Below are 15645 nucleotides of genomic sequence, written 5' to 3'. Positions count from 1 at the left end.
CGTCTTCTCCCACCCAGGTCTACCCAAATCACTCGACAAAGCCAGCAGGGATGGCTGAGGGGCCTTACGACAAGAGAGGCCCGGAAGGAAAGAACAAGAAACCGGGCCTTCTCGGCAGTGGCCCCCTCGGCTATGGAATACCCTTCCAACGGAAATCCGTCTGGCTCCCTCGCTGGGTGTTTTCAAAAGCCATTTAAAAACCTGGTAATTTAGGCAGGCCTTCCCTCCAGTCAATTAACTGACTTTCTGGTTCTTTAACTATTCCATCTTAGCAATGTATATAGAAATAAGTGTTGTAGGATTTTATTAGGTGTATTATATCGTTGAGTTTTATTATTTAAAGCCGCCCCGAGTAGACTTTGTCTAGGGGGGTGGGATAGAAGTCTGATAAAAGTAAAGTAAAGGTGCTATAACAAGAAGAGCTGAAAAAGAATGACAGGGAGGTGGAATTAGATTGCATCTAAGGATAAGTGTTTGGGTTTTCCAGTGAGTTGTAGAATATAATTACAGTACTTTTTATCAGGGAAAGTTAATTCTGGTGTGAGGAAGTTGACCCTAATAATACATGGAACTTCAAGCTCAAGAATGTGCTTTTTAGTTAAATAAAGATTTTACTTTTATCTTTCAATTTACCTTCTTGAGCTCTTATTATCTGGGCTTAAGGCTAGCCCTGTGAAAGTAAAGGGCAGTTAAAAGGTGATTAGCCAGGACAGGACTGGTCATACACATGGAAGAAAAATGACAGTCGTCACCGAACAACTTAAGGTGAGAAATTTCTTTGTTGGGATGCTGTATATGGCTGGGCACAGCAAACCGATCTATAAACAAATGGAAAAGAACACAAAATCCAGCAGCACTTCAACGACTAACAAACATATTTATTGTGGCACAAGTTTTTGCAGGCTAGAGTCCATTTCAGTTAAGATAACATATTTAGCAGCTTGAGATGCAGCAAGCAATGAAGCCCTGGGCGACTCACTCATAGGATTCAGTCAGGGAAAATACTTGAGCACATGAGGTAGGGAAAACAGCAGAAAAACTTCGCCTGACCCCTTGAATCTAAAATAGAAGGGAAAACAACAGTTTGCTGTCATTTCAAGACATCCCAAATCTGGTACCTCATGTTTCCTACTGATAGGACCACTGCTGCAATTTCAAATTGCAATGTAGACCGTACCTGACAACGTCAAAGTTGCATTCAGTTAGTCCGTTTCACCACTTTAAAGACGAACAGATTTATTTCAGCGTGAGCTGTCGGGGATTGTAATCCTCTCCCTAGACACTCGATGAGTCTGAGGAAGTGAGTTGTAATCCGCGACAACTCACGCGAAAATAAGTCTGCTCGTCTTTAAGGAGGTTCGGAGTCTTTAGCTTCAACCGATTTTCTCATTCCGAAACTTGTGTTTGAAACACGGCAAGTTTCCTTACAGATGGCCTTCCAGCAGTCAGTCTGGCGACAGGGTTTGTCCTCTTATCTGTGAGCTGCCAAGGGCCAGCCTGAGGATGCAAATCCTCACCCCGGTGCCAGACTGGCTCGCCACACTTTCATTGTCAGGCGGCGGATACATTACAAGCCCCGCCTCTTTCCCAGCTGCTCGCCCAGCAGGTGTGAGAGAGCGTGAAAAAGCGAGCGCACGCCCTCTGGCGCAAGCGCACTGGCCTTCTCTCTTTCTCATCTGTTCCGGCTAGCTCCACCGAACCAGTGCCCGGGCTCTGCTGGAGCCGGGGTTCCCCCTGTTGCGCATGCGCCTGGCTAGTGTTTCCCTAAGTAAGATGGCGGCGGGGAGACTGTTTGCAGAGCCGAAGTGAAGGGAGAAAGAAGGGGGGCGGTGACCGCAGCAGGTAGAAGTGTGGCGAGGGCAAAGGCCGGCAGGGTCGGAGTGGTACTGACTTGAGGCCGGCACAGAGTGGCCCACCGGAGGGGGGTGGTTCCTCAGCCTCTCTCCCACTTGGGAATGAGGAGTCGGGGTGGCGGGGCGAGAGGGACCAGCCCCCTTCTCTCCTGCCACGGTCGCCGCCGTTGCCTGTGAGGAGAAGAGAGGGTCCCGCACGGCCTTCCCGGCGCCCCGGATGTGGGGGCGCCTTCCTCCCAGTTCCTTGGAGGGGCCGAGCCCCCCCAGCGCCGGCCGCGACGGAGGCAGCGGCAGAGTCCCGGGGGCTGCAGCGGCTGCAGCGCTGCTCGGTGCGAAGAGCGGCCCGGCGGGCAGGTGAGTGTGCGCGGCGGGGTGGCTTTGAGACCGGCGGCGGAAAACACAAAAACACGGCGCGGACGCACACCGCTGCTTTTCGCGTTGCCGTCCCCTTTATCTGAGCCTTGGCCGAGGATGATGGACATCCGCTGCGGAGTTGCTAAGCCCAGCGGGTCCGCGGTCTCGGTTTTCCGAGAACCTCCCACCTTCTGCGGGGGCAGCAGGCATCCTTGCCCCATTGTCCGGCTGGCTTTTTGAATCCCTGGGCTGGAAATCCTATAACTCTCAGGGTGACGGCATTCTTGGTCATGTTTTGTGCCTCATTTAAAGAGGACGTGACTTGGTTAGCAATCTGTGTGGGTAGGTTGGAAGCCCTCCAGCTGCGACCTGGGGGCTGTTGCATTTCCTGTTTGGGAGCTTCCTTTAGGCATTTGGTTGGCTGCTGGGGAAAACAGGATGCTGAACTAGAGGGGCTTTTGTTCTCATCAAGCAGGGTTCTCATATTCTTGATCTAGGTGGATAGAGCAGTGGTTTGGCACTTAGGCTTGCCCAGTTGTTGGAATGAAAGGATCCCGTGGGATTGCTTGCCCAGCCGGAGTTGCAACCAGCAATTGGTGGTAAACTTAGAACAGAAGCTAGGGCTGCAACTAGGCCTGGGCAGCTGGGGTTTTGCTCCAGGGTGCCAAAGTGGAGAGGACACTGAAATCTAGAATATCAGGCAAAAACAGCACAGACTTACACAGATATCTCTCTTGAAATCTAGAAGTTAATATATCAGTGAGCGTTGGAAAAATAAGTTCCAACACCTCACAGTACTATTCACAGTTCTCCTTGGAAAGTATGAACTTTCTTCTGGGGTGGTACCATATTCAGCCTCTTTTTTTCTTGGGGAAAATTCTTGCCCATGTCTCAGAGTGGGAGGGAGATGATGATGCTTGGCCATGGTACCAAAATTATTAGCTAGGGCTTTGTCAGAAACTGTTTATCTACACATCCTGTTGGGAGAAGGTTCAAACATCTGATAGTTTGGGGTGTTTAGGTGAAATTTTAATTTTCTAAGAATTTAGTCAGTCCCTGAAATTTTAATCTTTGAGTAAATTATTCAACAATTAATAATATTTTTTAAAGAAATTGAGCCAGCAAGTGTATTATCTGCATATCAGTACATGATTATCTGATGGAAAGGGAGAGGTGCTAGACTCATTACATTATCAGAATGAGTCAGAACTGAGAGATTGAGAGACAAGCATTAAAGATCCAGGTTTGCTCCAATTTCTGTGAACTTTTGGAAGATCTCAGCATTTATAATGCTATTAATCCTTATGTTGTCCATTTTGTTTACATAGATATAACACTGTATGGAGGCAGGGGGAATCTAATTTTTCTTCTTGGTGAGTGGATCTTCATTGCTTTACCCTTGCTTGCATTTTATTTGAAATGTTTCTTTCCAGGAATTATGGTGTCTGCTTTTGTTGCTGTTAATTCTGCATGATACTTGGTGCGAACTGTGATATTTACCCACATCTGAAAATAATGTATTCTTACCATCTCTGGTTACCATCTCTTGTCACCCAGAAAGATTCCCAGAGGGACTTATATGCAGGTAGTATAGTCAAGACACTTCTGTGTCTTGCATTCTATAAAATATACAACACAAAATAAAAAGAGATGGAGAGGAAGATCAAGAGCTTTTCAATAGGCTTGATGGAACTGCACAGTTTTATATCATTTCCATCCATTACAACCTTCTAGAATAACTGCTGGTGATGAATGGGGAGATTCATGATGGTGTTTTTTTAGTGGAGCTCAGGAAATGGCTTTGCTTCCCATCTCATTTCCCTTTGCTATGCCCTACTAGAATTGCTGTCTGTAACCACGTGGTGGAGATTCATAAGCTATGTGGTGCTTGTAAGAAAGAAGTAAAGTTCTTGCTAAATATACGATGTGAGTCAAAAGTCAGTTTGGCTATGGTAGGTTTTGAGAATGTTGTATTTGGAAAACAGAACTATTGGCCACCTGCTTCAGAGTTGATTTATTATTCTGTTTAATTCATGCCTTAGTTCTGGGGATGAATGACATAGTTCTATCAAATACTGTAGTCACAAATAATGAGAGTGGATGAGCATGCCAGGTTTGCATTCTGTCCCTATTTGTTCATCTTCCTCTTCATATTTGCCATGACTTCTGGTGGAAATTATGCATGAACCAGCCCAGTCGTAGGAAGCTTTTCTTGCCATCACCTGGAAGAGCTTCTGCACAAGTAATAGTTGTTCCTGAAAGCATATGCTGCTGGCATGAAAACTGTCCTAACTCGGAAATTCCGCATTGCAACTGTGTTAAACATTGTCACTGAACATGGAAAGTGTTGTGCAAAAGTGACCTATATGGGTGTGTGGATAAAGTGTAGACTTAGCCTCAGGGATGAAAGTTTAGAAACCAAATTGTCGTCCTTGTTTTATTTATCATTTGATTTCAACTGCAATTTATATCTGAAATTCAGTTCTGTTTTACTGAAATGTATACATAACTTTCACTGAAATCTGTACCCAATTAAAGTTTAAATGTATCTTGTTACTGTGTAGTTTATGGCATTCTGTTACCTTGCTGGGTATTTTGGGGGGCAGGTAGAGAGCATTTGTCTTGCCTCCATCTAATTCTGTATTGTCCAATAGGAGCAGAAAATCTGGTATATTATACTTTACATTAAGTGCTAAAATAATAAAAATCTAAAATCAGCAGACTATGAATCTTATACTTAGAACGTTTTGCATGTTGACCAATGTTCCCCCTTATTTTCAGCCCTTCTGGGTGAGGCTCTGCTTCTCCTATGCACAAGTCTGCCTCCATGTGGGGTTCTGTAGTGATTGGAATCAAAGGGGCTGAAAACTGTCTCTGTGGGTACTTGGAGAGCTTTGCATGGAGGGGGGTGGAGTCATGTATGCACAGATGTGCACCTCAGAGGGAACCTTAATGTTAAGAAATATATTTTTACAGAGGTAAAACATTTTATGAGACTTTAGAAATATTAAGTTGCAGTTTTACTCAGGAACTTTGTCTTTATTCATTTCTAATGACAAAGCAATTCTACTTCAGTGAAGATCATAAGGTTCACTGCCATGTTTTTATATGCCAGCATCTGTTTCCTCTAGACATCCTGGTTCTCTTCTTTACAAGAGTCTCCACTGCTGATAGGTTCATCCCATGGGAACTGTGCCATAATCAAATAATTTGTTTTGAATATGTACCTAAAAGTATTCTCCACTTCCTGAAGACAATTTTTTTCTGTTTTAAAAGATGTTGGATGTGTTATATTTTAAAGAGGGAGAGATAGTTGGAAACAAAATACATAAGGATATTGTCTGCTGTTCCTGTGACGATGCCTGTAACTTTAAAAAATATTTCAGTTACTGGTTATAAAAGAAGAATTAGATCATCAGATCTTTTGGTATCAGATTTTATTATGATTTTGTTTTATGTTGAGACTTAAAGTTCTGTTTGTGTGTAATGTTGTATTGTGTTATCCACACCACTTCCATTTGCTTTTATTGGTCTTGTACTCTGTATATATTTATTTGCAAATTTATATCCTACCTTTCTGCCATATAATGGTTGTCAAGTTGGTTAACAATAATAAAATTCAAATAAAAACAAATGCAATAAAAATGTAATGAAAATTATATTAAAAATCAGCTTAAGAAACAAAACACACCATACTTTGTTTTTTTATATTAACAACTAGGCAGAGCTACCTGGAATCCATATAAAGAATCTTGTCTTGTTCAGATTTTGAGATCTTGCCTTCTCCCATCTTTATGGTGGCTTGTCCCCACCATCCCAGTTTCATTTTCTCTTTATCGCCTGCTACCTATCTCCCTCCTTTCTCCGTCCATATCTGTCCTCTGCCACTTTCATACTGTTTTGGTATGAATTTCCAAGTCTGGTGCCATTTCCTGTTTATTCAGCTATTTTGGCCACATTGTGCCTTGCAATTTAGGATTCTTGCACATTCTCTCTTTGTTGATTGGTCACCATTCTAATGGTTTACCTATGTAGCATTTCACTGGTTTCTTCACTTTCCTGAGAAAGGAGAGGCCTCCTGCCTTTTGTTTGTTTGCCCTTTTTTCAGCCCTTCTGACTGTGGACTCTGAGAGGTACTGTGTAAAAGTTCTGATGTGGAAGATAGTAAGAATATAGTACCAGGTATAAAATAGAGGCTCTTTAGGACTTCAGCCTTTGATGTAGAAGGATTTGCTTGATGCAGCAGTCTGGAGAATGATTTCAGTATTGCAGGAGAAAATAGAATCAATAATAGGTTTTGTTTTTTTTATCTATGTAATATGCACATACTGCTTAATGTAGTGTTCTTAGCCACTGATTGGTAATCCAGGTGTTCTTGGAGTGTCAAATTTAATATTGCTATCCAGAGTATTGAGCCACTCAAGACGCATTCTGGTAACCACCTCTTTAACTTCAAAGGACTGCATATATAAGTTGGCTACTTCTGGAGTCATGACACTTCCCATGGCCACTCCTTCTATTTGCCAGTAGAAGTTATTATTAAATTGAAAGAAATTCCTTTTAAAGGCTATCTCAGCTAGTGAATACGAGAAGGTTAGTGGATGTTTTTCTCTCTCTTTGAAGAGAATTTAATCGACTAGTTTAGATACATAGATGATGCCTTTATGATTTAGAGATGCCCAGAGAGTTTATTAGAACAGTTCTTTGGATGGCTTAATACTCTGCATAGCAGTATTAAATTTGACACTAATTATAAATATGACAATACATTTCTTAGATCTCACTATTAAGAAAGAATCAGGGAAATGGTACACAAAGGTATATAGAAAGACCTATTTGAAGTTTGGTAGCTCACATTCTATATACTTCAAAATCTCCCATATGGTCAGTTTTTAAGGATGAAGAGAAACTACAGCAAAAAGAAAGACTTTGAGCAGGAATCTCTAATACTGAGAAATCAGTTAAGGGACAGAGGTTTACCCACATAAGGTCATAGATAATAGTTTTTTAAGGCCAATAATACCAGTGAGCTTCTAAAACAAACACAAAAGAACCTAAAAATCATGTTAACGGTGTTCTGACATACGATCATGTCACTAACAAACTACAGAAATGCATAAAGAGGCATTGACTCATCTTAGAAAGTATAGAAGGATTTTGGGAATACAGGTACCATTTAAAAGAACAAGAAACCTAGGGGTTAAGTTAGTAAAGAGAGAATCACAAATCCCGAGCATTCTACCTGATTCTTCCCCTCCCACAGGACACCATCCCAGTGGACGTTGTGCCTCCTGTAGGAATACGTGTCATATGATGGAATTTAATTATCCACACAATGGCAAGGTATACATCATGAAGAAATTTACCAGTTGCAATACCAAGGGAGTGATCTATGCCATAAGTTGTCCTTGCAGTGAATTGTATATAGGGGAGATCGCTAGACCTCTTAAGACAAGAATGGAAGAACATCTGAGTAATTTAAGAAATAGAAGACTGGGTAGTCCTCTTGTCAACCACTTAACAGAACTTAACCACACAAAAAGAGATTCAATATTCTGGGTCATAGATATGTTTCCTGTTAAGTATGAGAGGTCCTTACTGAGGGGGGAAATGGATTGGATATTGAGGCTGAACACTTTGGCCCCTTTTGGGTTAAATGAAGAAATTGATTTCTTGCCTTTACTATAGAACAACCACCACTGCCCAGCTGATTATCCTTGACTCCCCTGCCAGCTGAGAATAAGTAGGTCTTTGCCTGCTGATTCAATGACAAGCAAGGAGTGGAGCCTTCTTTGGGAAGGAGTTTCATAGTCTGTGAGCAGCTACAGACAAGGCTTTCTCCTCGTGGTGCAGTGGTTAAAACGCTGTACTGCAGCTAAAAAACTGTGCTCACGACCTGGGGTTCAAATCCCAGGTAGCCGGCTCAAGGTTGACTCAGCCTTCCATCCTTCCGAGGTCGGTAAAACGAGTACCCAGCTTGCTGGGGGGGCAATGTGTAGCCTGTATAATTAAAATTGTAAACCGCCCGGAGAGTGCTTGTAGCGCTATGGGGCGGTATATAAGTCCAATAAACAATAAATAAATAAATATTCGTGTGTGACATGCTTTTGTATTTTATTACCAAAGAAATAGATAAGCCATAATTCATTTATGTTTAGTTAAGGAAATCTTGTAAGTCATGCTAGTAAATTGATGCTCATTAACAAGATGCAGGTTGGACTACTGGGTATGTGCATCTCATAATGACTGGCAATTTGCTGTATGCAAGCATCAATCAACAACAGGATTCTGGCCATAGATAATTTTATAACAAGTGAAGTGCATTAACTGGATACTTGCATTTGTTGTTGATGTTGTATACTGTTGCATACAAATGAATACAACAACAGCAGCAGTAATATTAATAATAATGATACTGCAGAGCTGGAAAGGACTTTATGGATCATCAAGTCCAGCCCCTGTTAAGGAGGCACAATGGAGAATCTAACTCCCAACTTCTAGTTCTGCCCCCACATACCTACACCATTGAGCTAAGATCTGTGCTTGAAAACATTGTGAAACGCAAGTACTCCTGACTTTCAGATTTCTTAGTAGTAATACCAATTGTCACCAAAAGACATTCTGTATTGTAGCTTTCAAACATAATCAGCTACCTACCTTCAAGTGAATACAGAGGTGGTGTATTCTATGAAGGTACTCTTTAAAAGCTGTAATATACTTTACTTGTGAATTATTAAAACAAATTCTACTCTGTTCAGTACAGATGAACTGAAGGTCATATGTCACCGCTACCACTACAGTGGTGCCTCGCATTACGACGTTAATTAGTTCCAGCAAAATCGCTGTAGAATGAAAAGGTCGTAATACGAAATCAAAAAGCCCATAGAAACGCATTAAAACCCGATTAATGCGTTCCTGGGGGCTTGAAACTCACTGTCCAGCGAAGATCCTCCATAGCGTGACCATTTTCACTACCTGTGCAGCGAGGAATCCATCCCCGAAAAGAGCGGGGAGCCATGTTTTTTACCCGGCGGCCATTTTGAAACCGCTGATCAGCTGGCTGAAAATCATCGCTTTGCGAGAATCGGTTCCCAAAGCAGGGAACCGATCCTCACAAAGCGAAATTCCCCCATAGGAAACATCGTTTTGCGATCGCTTTTGCGATTGCAAAACCTTCCAACATAAAGCGATTTCGTTGTAAAACGGAGCACTCGTAATGCGAGGCACCACTGTATTAAGTGTATACTTACTATGTTTTAGCTTTTAAATACTATCTTTTAATTATGCAAGTCATCTTAATTTTTTTTTAAAGAGAAAGGTGGGACAAAAATATAATAAATGAATAAATATGGATAGAAAAACACAATTTTAAATGCCACTATCCTGTTAATCATAGGTGGAATGGAGTCTTCTATCTGTGGTGCCTTTCTAGTTTCCGGCTTTCTTCTTGTGTAACCTGGAGATCACTCAGCAGGGCTTACATTGGGATTTGTCACAAGCTCCTGGAGAACCCCATCACTTGCAAGATGGGATAACAGGATGATGACCAGTGTCTTCAAAACTAAATTTTTTCTTATTTGGTCCTTGATCAGAAGAAGCATGGTCACCTGGAATACACCTTGTAGAAGTAAAGAGTTAGTATATTGTCTCAGTGCTCCACATATGCGTCCAGAGTTAGACAGATCTGTTCTATTGTTGTTGAAGTTGTAATCCTCTTATAAGAATATATAATCAAGGGTATGTAGAACTTTACTAATACAACTGAAGTTGTGGCTGAAAGATCTTTGGAGTCGCAGGTAGGTAAATTGTTTCAATGGCAACCGACATCTCTCTTCCTATCCATTAGTTCTACCACTACACTGTCCCTACAGTTGATGACCAGGACCTGTATGGCTAGTCTCATACAACTTTCTGGGTTTGTCTCTTTGTCATAGTGAATGGCACATTGTACTACAGTATTGAGCTGATGAATTGATTTAAAAAATCTAGATAGCATAATCTCAACATTTAGAGGCTTTTTGGTGCAATTTGCATCCACCGCTCTGTCTGAAAAAAGTAGGATGCACAAATTGATAATTTTTTTAATGCTGCCTTTGACCTTTTTTCGTGCTGTTGCTATGTGGAAGGTGAGAGTGCCAGCACTTTTGAGACCCAGCCATAGGGCCTGGCAGATGCCTGACTTCAGGAGCCAGGCTTGGCATTAGTTCTACGTGTAAACACTTTGCGGTGGTGGTAGCCTTTACTCTGATACTATGTTCTGAATTTGAGCCTTGGGTCAGATATTTTTCACCCTTGGGTGGAATGTTTGGTACACATGTATTTTGAATTTCTTTTTATTAACCACATTAATTATTTGCTTTACCATGCCAATAATTGGTTTTCTGTTAACTGATGTTGGACTTGTAAGCTGTTAAATTGGTACAGAATTGGTTATTTCACAAAAGTCTGGACCCAAGTTCAAGTGACAGCCCACTAATTAAATGCCATTGTTAGGCCCTGAGAACTGGACTTGGTTTGTGATGCTTTTTCCAAAAAATGTTTCAAGTGCAAAAAATTGAAAAGAGTGAATTGAATGGGTAAGGCATTCTAGACATTCTCTTCAGCAGTGGGTTTGTGTACTTCTTTATTTGCATGAAAAAGTAGATTTCTGTACATGACTGTCTCCATGCAGCTCCCGGTCGTACTAGGGAACAGAATGTCTTGACTTCAGTTCTTAAACAGTGCTTAATTTGGTTCAGGAAAGTCTTTGGCAGTGTTATATTAATTTGGTAATAAAGAGTAAGATTAGTTTTATTTTGTAATTTGTAGTTGTAGTTTAGTATGTGACGTGGTTTTAATTATTTTCAAAGTTAAAAAAAATAAGATTACATTTTTCCTAGGGCATTTGCTTAATTGCCATAACAAGTTAAATGTAATAGGCTGGATACAATTCTAGTCATGAAGTTTGTGTCTGAGGAAATAGGTTTTGATCCATGAAAACTCACTCAGTAATAGGTCTGTATTTCTTTAAGGTATTACAACATTTGTCCTTTGCTTTTTCTCTTCTTTTTAAATTCCTCACTGCAATTTTGTCTACCTGCTGATATAAACTGACACTTCAGCATCTTTGAAAACAGCCTATGCCATGAGAAAAATAATGATTGGTGTTTAAGTTGGTCATGAACTCTGTTAGACCCACTGAAATCAGTGAAACTTTTTTGTTAGAAGCTTGCTGTGTTTCAAGGCAGTTATGTATTCATTACGTATACATGCATGCAGCATGTTCAGCCAGGGTGAGTGTAAGCTTGTCTCATCTTCCACAGTTTTTTTAATTTGAAAATTCCATACAACAATCTATATAAATCTTAACTACTTTTCCCCCCCAGGTGCTCCATTCTTTTGAAGAATGGTCCTATCTCTCCTTTAATACAATTTGTGTTTGGAATGGTTGGCGCAGTACTCAGAAAAACCAGAGATGTCCACAGTCATATGGCATGGAGAAACTGAAAATAATTTTATGTGAACTTTGGGGTGTTATGATGTTACGCCCCATATTCAAACTAATGAAATTTATAATTAATTAATGCTTTCAGTCTGGATAAACTATTGATTGATTAAAACCAGAACTAATGATCTGGGTACCACCATACTATCTAGGTTTTTTTATTGGTAGTCCTACTGGTGTCCCAAGGCCATAACATATCTTTGAATATGCATTTCTAAAGAAGATCTGAAATTATTAAACTGTTTTAAAAATATTCAAATAAAGATACACTTTGACTTGGGAAGATGGAGTGCACTTAATTTCAGCATTTGGGTAAACATCAAGATACAGTGGTGCCTTGACTTAAGAACGCCCCTACTTACGACCATTTCGAGTTATGACTGCAAAATTTTGCTTCAACTTGTGGCCGGACCTTCCAGTTATGAACACAAAAAGGCAGGGTGGAAAGGCGGGAAATTCAAATTGCTAACTGTAGGTGGCAAAGAGGCTGCTTCTTTGTAGGTCTTTCACCCCAGCATTAGAGAGTGTGTGATCGTAGGAGGCTGCCTGGTAAGGTAAGGTGCTGTTTTCTGCTTTTTAAAAACTGCTCTGGGTGGGTTTTGCAGTGTGGTTTTGGGCTGGGGGTGATATGTTTCTGTGCTGTGTTGTTGTTTTGTTTTTGGTGATTTATTTTTTGCAACCCCAGCGCCTTCGGGGCTTACTTTGCTGTTTATTTTGGGTTTGATTTTTTAAAGCCCCAGCGACGGAGCTTGCCTTGCTGTTTGGGTCAGATATTTTTCACCCTTGGGTGGAATGTTTGGTGTTTTTTTTAAAAGCCCTAGCGGCAGAGCTTGCTTTGCTGTTTATTAATTTTTTTAAAGCCCCAGTGCCTTCCGACCGAGATTGCTTCCCCGCCCCCCCGGAATGGATTAATTGCGTTCCAGTGCATTTCAGTGGGAAATGGTGCTTCGACTTACAGCCATTTCGAGTTACGTCCATCTTCTGGAATGGATTGTGGTCGTAAGTTGAGGCACCGCTATACTGATCAGTAAGGATCTTTGCAGTACCTGAAAAAGTAACAAATTTTATTTGGCATCAACCTTTGTGGACTGTACCATTTCTTCAGCTGGACTTCAGCATTTCAGGAGTTTGTTTTCATTGCTGTTTTTGTTTTTACTGTAAGAAGTTGTAGTCAATACAGTACAAGAAAAAGACTTATGGACTTAAGACTGTATCATAAGATATGTCTCATTTTTCACATAAATGAATAGGATTCTCCTCCTTCAAGTGCCTGCTCCTTAGCAATTCTGGAGTAGGTTTCTTTTATAACTCTTTCCAAATGAATGATATTAAAATTCTGCTCATAGGCGTATCTGCAGAAGCAGCCATTATGAACGTGTGGCCTGTAGATGCTCATTAAATTCATTTTAAGCATATTCATTCTTTCAGTTTATATGTACCACCATGTAGTGCAGTGGTCCCCAACCTTGGACCTCCAGATGTTTTTGGACTTCAGCACCCAGAAATCCTGGTCAGCAGAGGTGGCGGTGAAGGCTTCTGGGAGTTGTAGTCCAAGAACATCTGGAGGCCCAAGGTTGGGGACCACTGATGTGGTGCATAGCATTTTCTGGGTGGTTTACATGCCCATGCTGAGTTAATTTCATGACAACAATATAGAATTGAAAATAGCAGGACAAAAAGACTGGGCTGGATTCATAGCTTAGATTAGGGTAATAACTTTGGGAGGGCTGGGGACAAATAATTCTCCTCCGGTGCTCTGAGTTACACTAGGCCTGGAAATGACAACAAATTATGGATTTGTTTTAAAACTTTAAACAGGAGGTGATTGGATAGTCATAATATTCGTTTCTGGTTTCGAGTTTTTGTTTCTTGTTTGGGGCACTTTTTGGATTTGATGAAACCTTATGATCCCCTCTAGTGAGGAGGGGCCTGTTTCTGGGTGCTTCGTACAACAGACAGAAGATTTTTGGTGGAAAAATGGTAAAGAATCTGGCTAGGGAGAGGAATCTGCGGAGGTTGTGTCAGCAGACTTCATATTATATAAAAATACAAAGCCCCTATCTCTAATCACCAAAATCTTGCACTCAGGTGGAAGAGCATTGATAGTCAAATGTACGTTCTTTAAAACAAATGTTGGAATTTTATAAGTGTTTTGCTATGAGTATGGCTGCCATGCATTGTACTGCTTGCAACCACCATGCTGTGTTCAAGGGTAGCCCCACTTAAAGCATCTTGAGAAATTACTAGTATATGATCTACTGAGGCCTGGTTTTCCTTGTGCAAGAAAAGGCATAGGTGGTGGGTCAGCCAAAGCTGGCCCATGCACCCGATTGTTCAGTGACAAAGACAGGTCCAGGAGCGGTCCAGGTTGTTGTTCTGCTTCTTCAAAGGGAGTTTAATCCTATCCAGCCAGGCTACATACCAGATATTACATCAGTGTTGCATGGAAGACAGCCAGCAAAACTGTACTGTGTACACCACCTCTGCTGCTAAGCTGAAAGCAAACTCACTCTCTTTTTTTAAAAAGCATTAATTTTTTTTCTAGTCTGTAATTTAATCTTTAATATATTTAATCTTCCTATCCTTTTTTTTAAAAAAAATTCTCTTATCTAATTCTTATCTGAGAAGTAAGTCTAACTGAACTTAATGCTAAATAAGGTTTCACTCACCTGTTTCTGTTGGCAGATAGCTGGCTCAGAGTTTCCAGTGCAAAGACCTAGATGACTTATTGTCATGATAATGGTAGGACAGCTCTCTTTCTAGACAGCCAACTTGAATACTGTATTCTTCTTTCAACCCAATGTGCAGTTCTACCATAGAATTTTTTTTTTGCAGAATGCTGTGGTGAGAAAAAGAGAGACTACAGAATTTGGATCACAATTAGGCATTGATGCAGCAGGAGCCTGTGTCCATAGAGAGAGAAAATACATAGGTTGTCCTATCTCAAAAATGAAAAGGTATCAAATAAGGTGGAAAGAAAATACATTAAAACTTCTAATGTGGAAGATCAAGAGGAATTGACAGGTTGTGTCCTGGGTGAAAGGGCAATGAAATGAAGAACTTTTGTGTTTGTTTTTCTCAAGGAACTCCCCCCTCCCCCCTTTAAAGCACTGGAAGAAAAACACTAGAGCCTCAGAGAATATGCCAGTTCTAGTGACATACAAACAAACCTTTATTGGCATTGAAAAGTACAGAGTGCTTAGATCAATAGAAAAGCTGTGGAGAGCAATAAAACCATGACCAAATTAAGTTGAGAAAAGTGGTGCAACTATGGACTATACCTGGGAGATAGCCTCTCTGATTTGAATCGTGGTATGTAAAAAGCAAGCAACATAGGTAGTGACATGGTTAATTTTCCCCTGTACTAAAAAGCAAACCTTGGCCTTATCAGAGCGACCTTGAAAACCAGAGAGCAGTGGATCTAAAAATCTTGCTCGCAGGCTATTATAAAAGGGGCAGTCCAAAAGAACATGAGAAACTGTTTCAATGGCATATTGACTGCAGGGGCATTGTCTGAGATTATGTGGGACTCTGCGCTATCTACCAAGTAAAATAGCCGACGGTAGTACATTGAATCTTGCCAGCATGAATGCTCTTCTTTGGTGGGGATCAGTTAAAAAGGAGAAGTATGGAGCTAGAAGCCCTGGCTTCAGGGGTAGACCCAAATGACTAGGGGAACAAGTTTTCCGAGCTGCCTCAGTCAGATGTTGGAATTGGATGTCTAACAGTCTGCGTTTGATTGATTGAAATACAGTGGGGTCTCGACTTACGAACAACCCTACTTGCGAACAATTCAACTTACAAACCTGCCCTATAGGGGAAATAAGGACTCGACATACGAACTTCCCTCGAGTTACGAATAGGAAAAAAAGTGGCCCCCCTCCCCTTAGAGGCTTCTGGAGGGAAAAAAAGGGTCAGAAACTTTAAAATAAATAAAAGAAAGTCACTTACCAG

At 41.0% G+C, this 15645-nt stretch overlaps 1 protein-coding gene across 2 annotated transcripts in view; it reads left to right on the top strand.

The window, feature by feature from the left end:
* Window positions 1–2067: 2067 nt before the first annotated feature.
* The window catches only part of APC (APC regulator of Wnt signaling pathway), a 107043-nt gene continuing 93465 nt past the window's right edge, over window positions 2068–15645 (top strand). The window contains exons 1-2 of one of the 2 annotated variants that reach the window (XM_020780014.3): window positions 2068–2207; window positions 3536–3580. The gene's annotated coding sequence lies outside the window, so the exon portion shown is untranslated. The remainder of the gene's footprint in view (window positions 2208–3535; window positions 3581–15645) is intronic. The other variant, XM_072992455.2, reaches the window with a different exon arrangement.

This window comes from Pogona vitticeps, chromosome 2, assembly GCF_051106095.1.
Source record: "Pogona vitticeps strain Pit_001003342236 chromosome 2, PviZW2.1, whole genome shotgun sequence".
Taxonomy (NCBI): Eukaryota; Metazoa; Chordata; class Lepidosauria; order Squamata; family Agamidae; genus Pogona; species Pogona vitticeps.
Note: the sequence above shows the minus strand (reverse complement) of the source record. Positions and strands in the feature narration are given on the sequence as shown.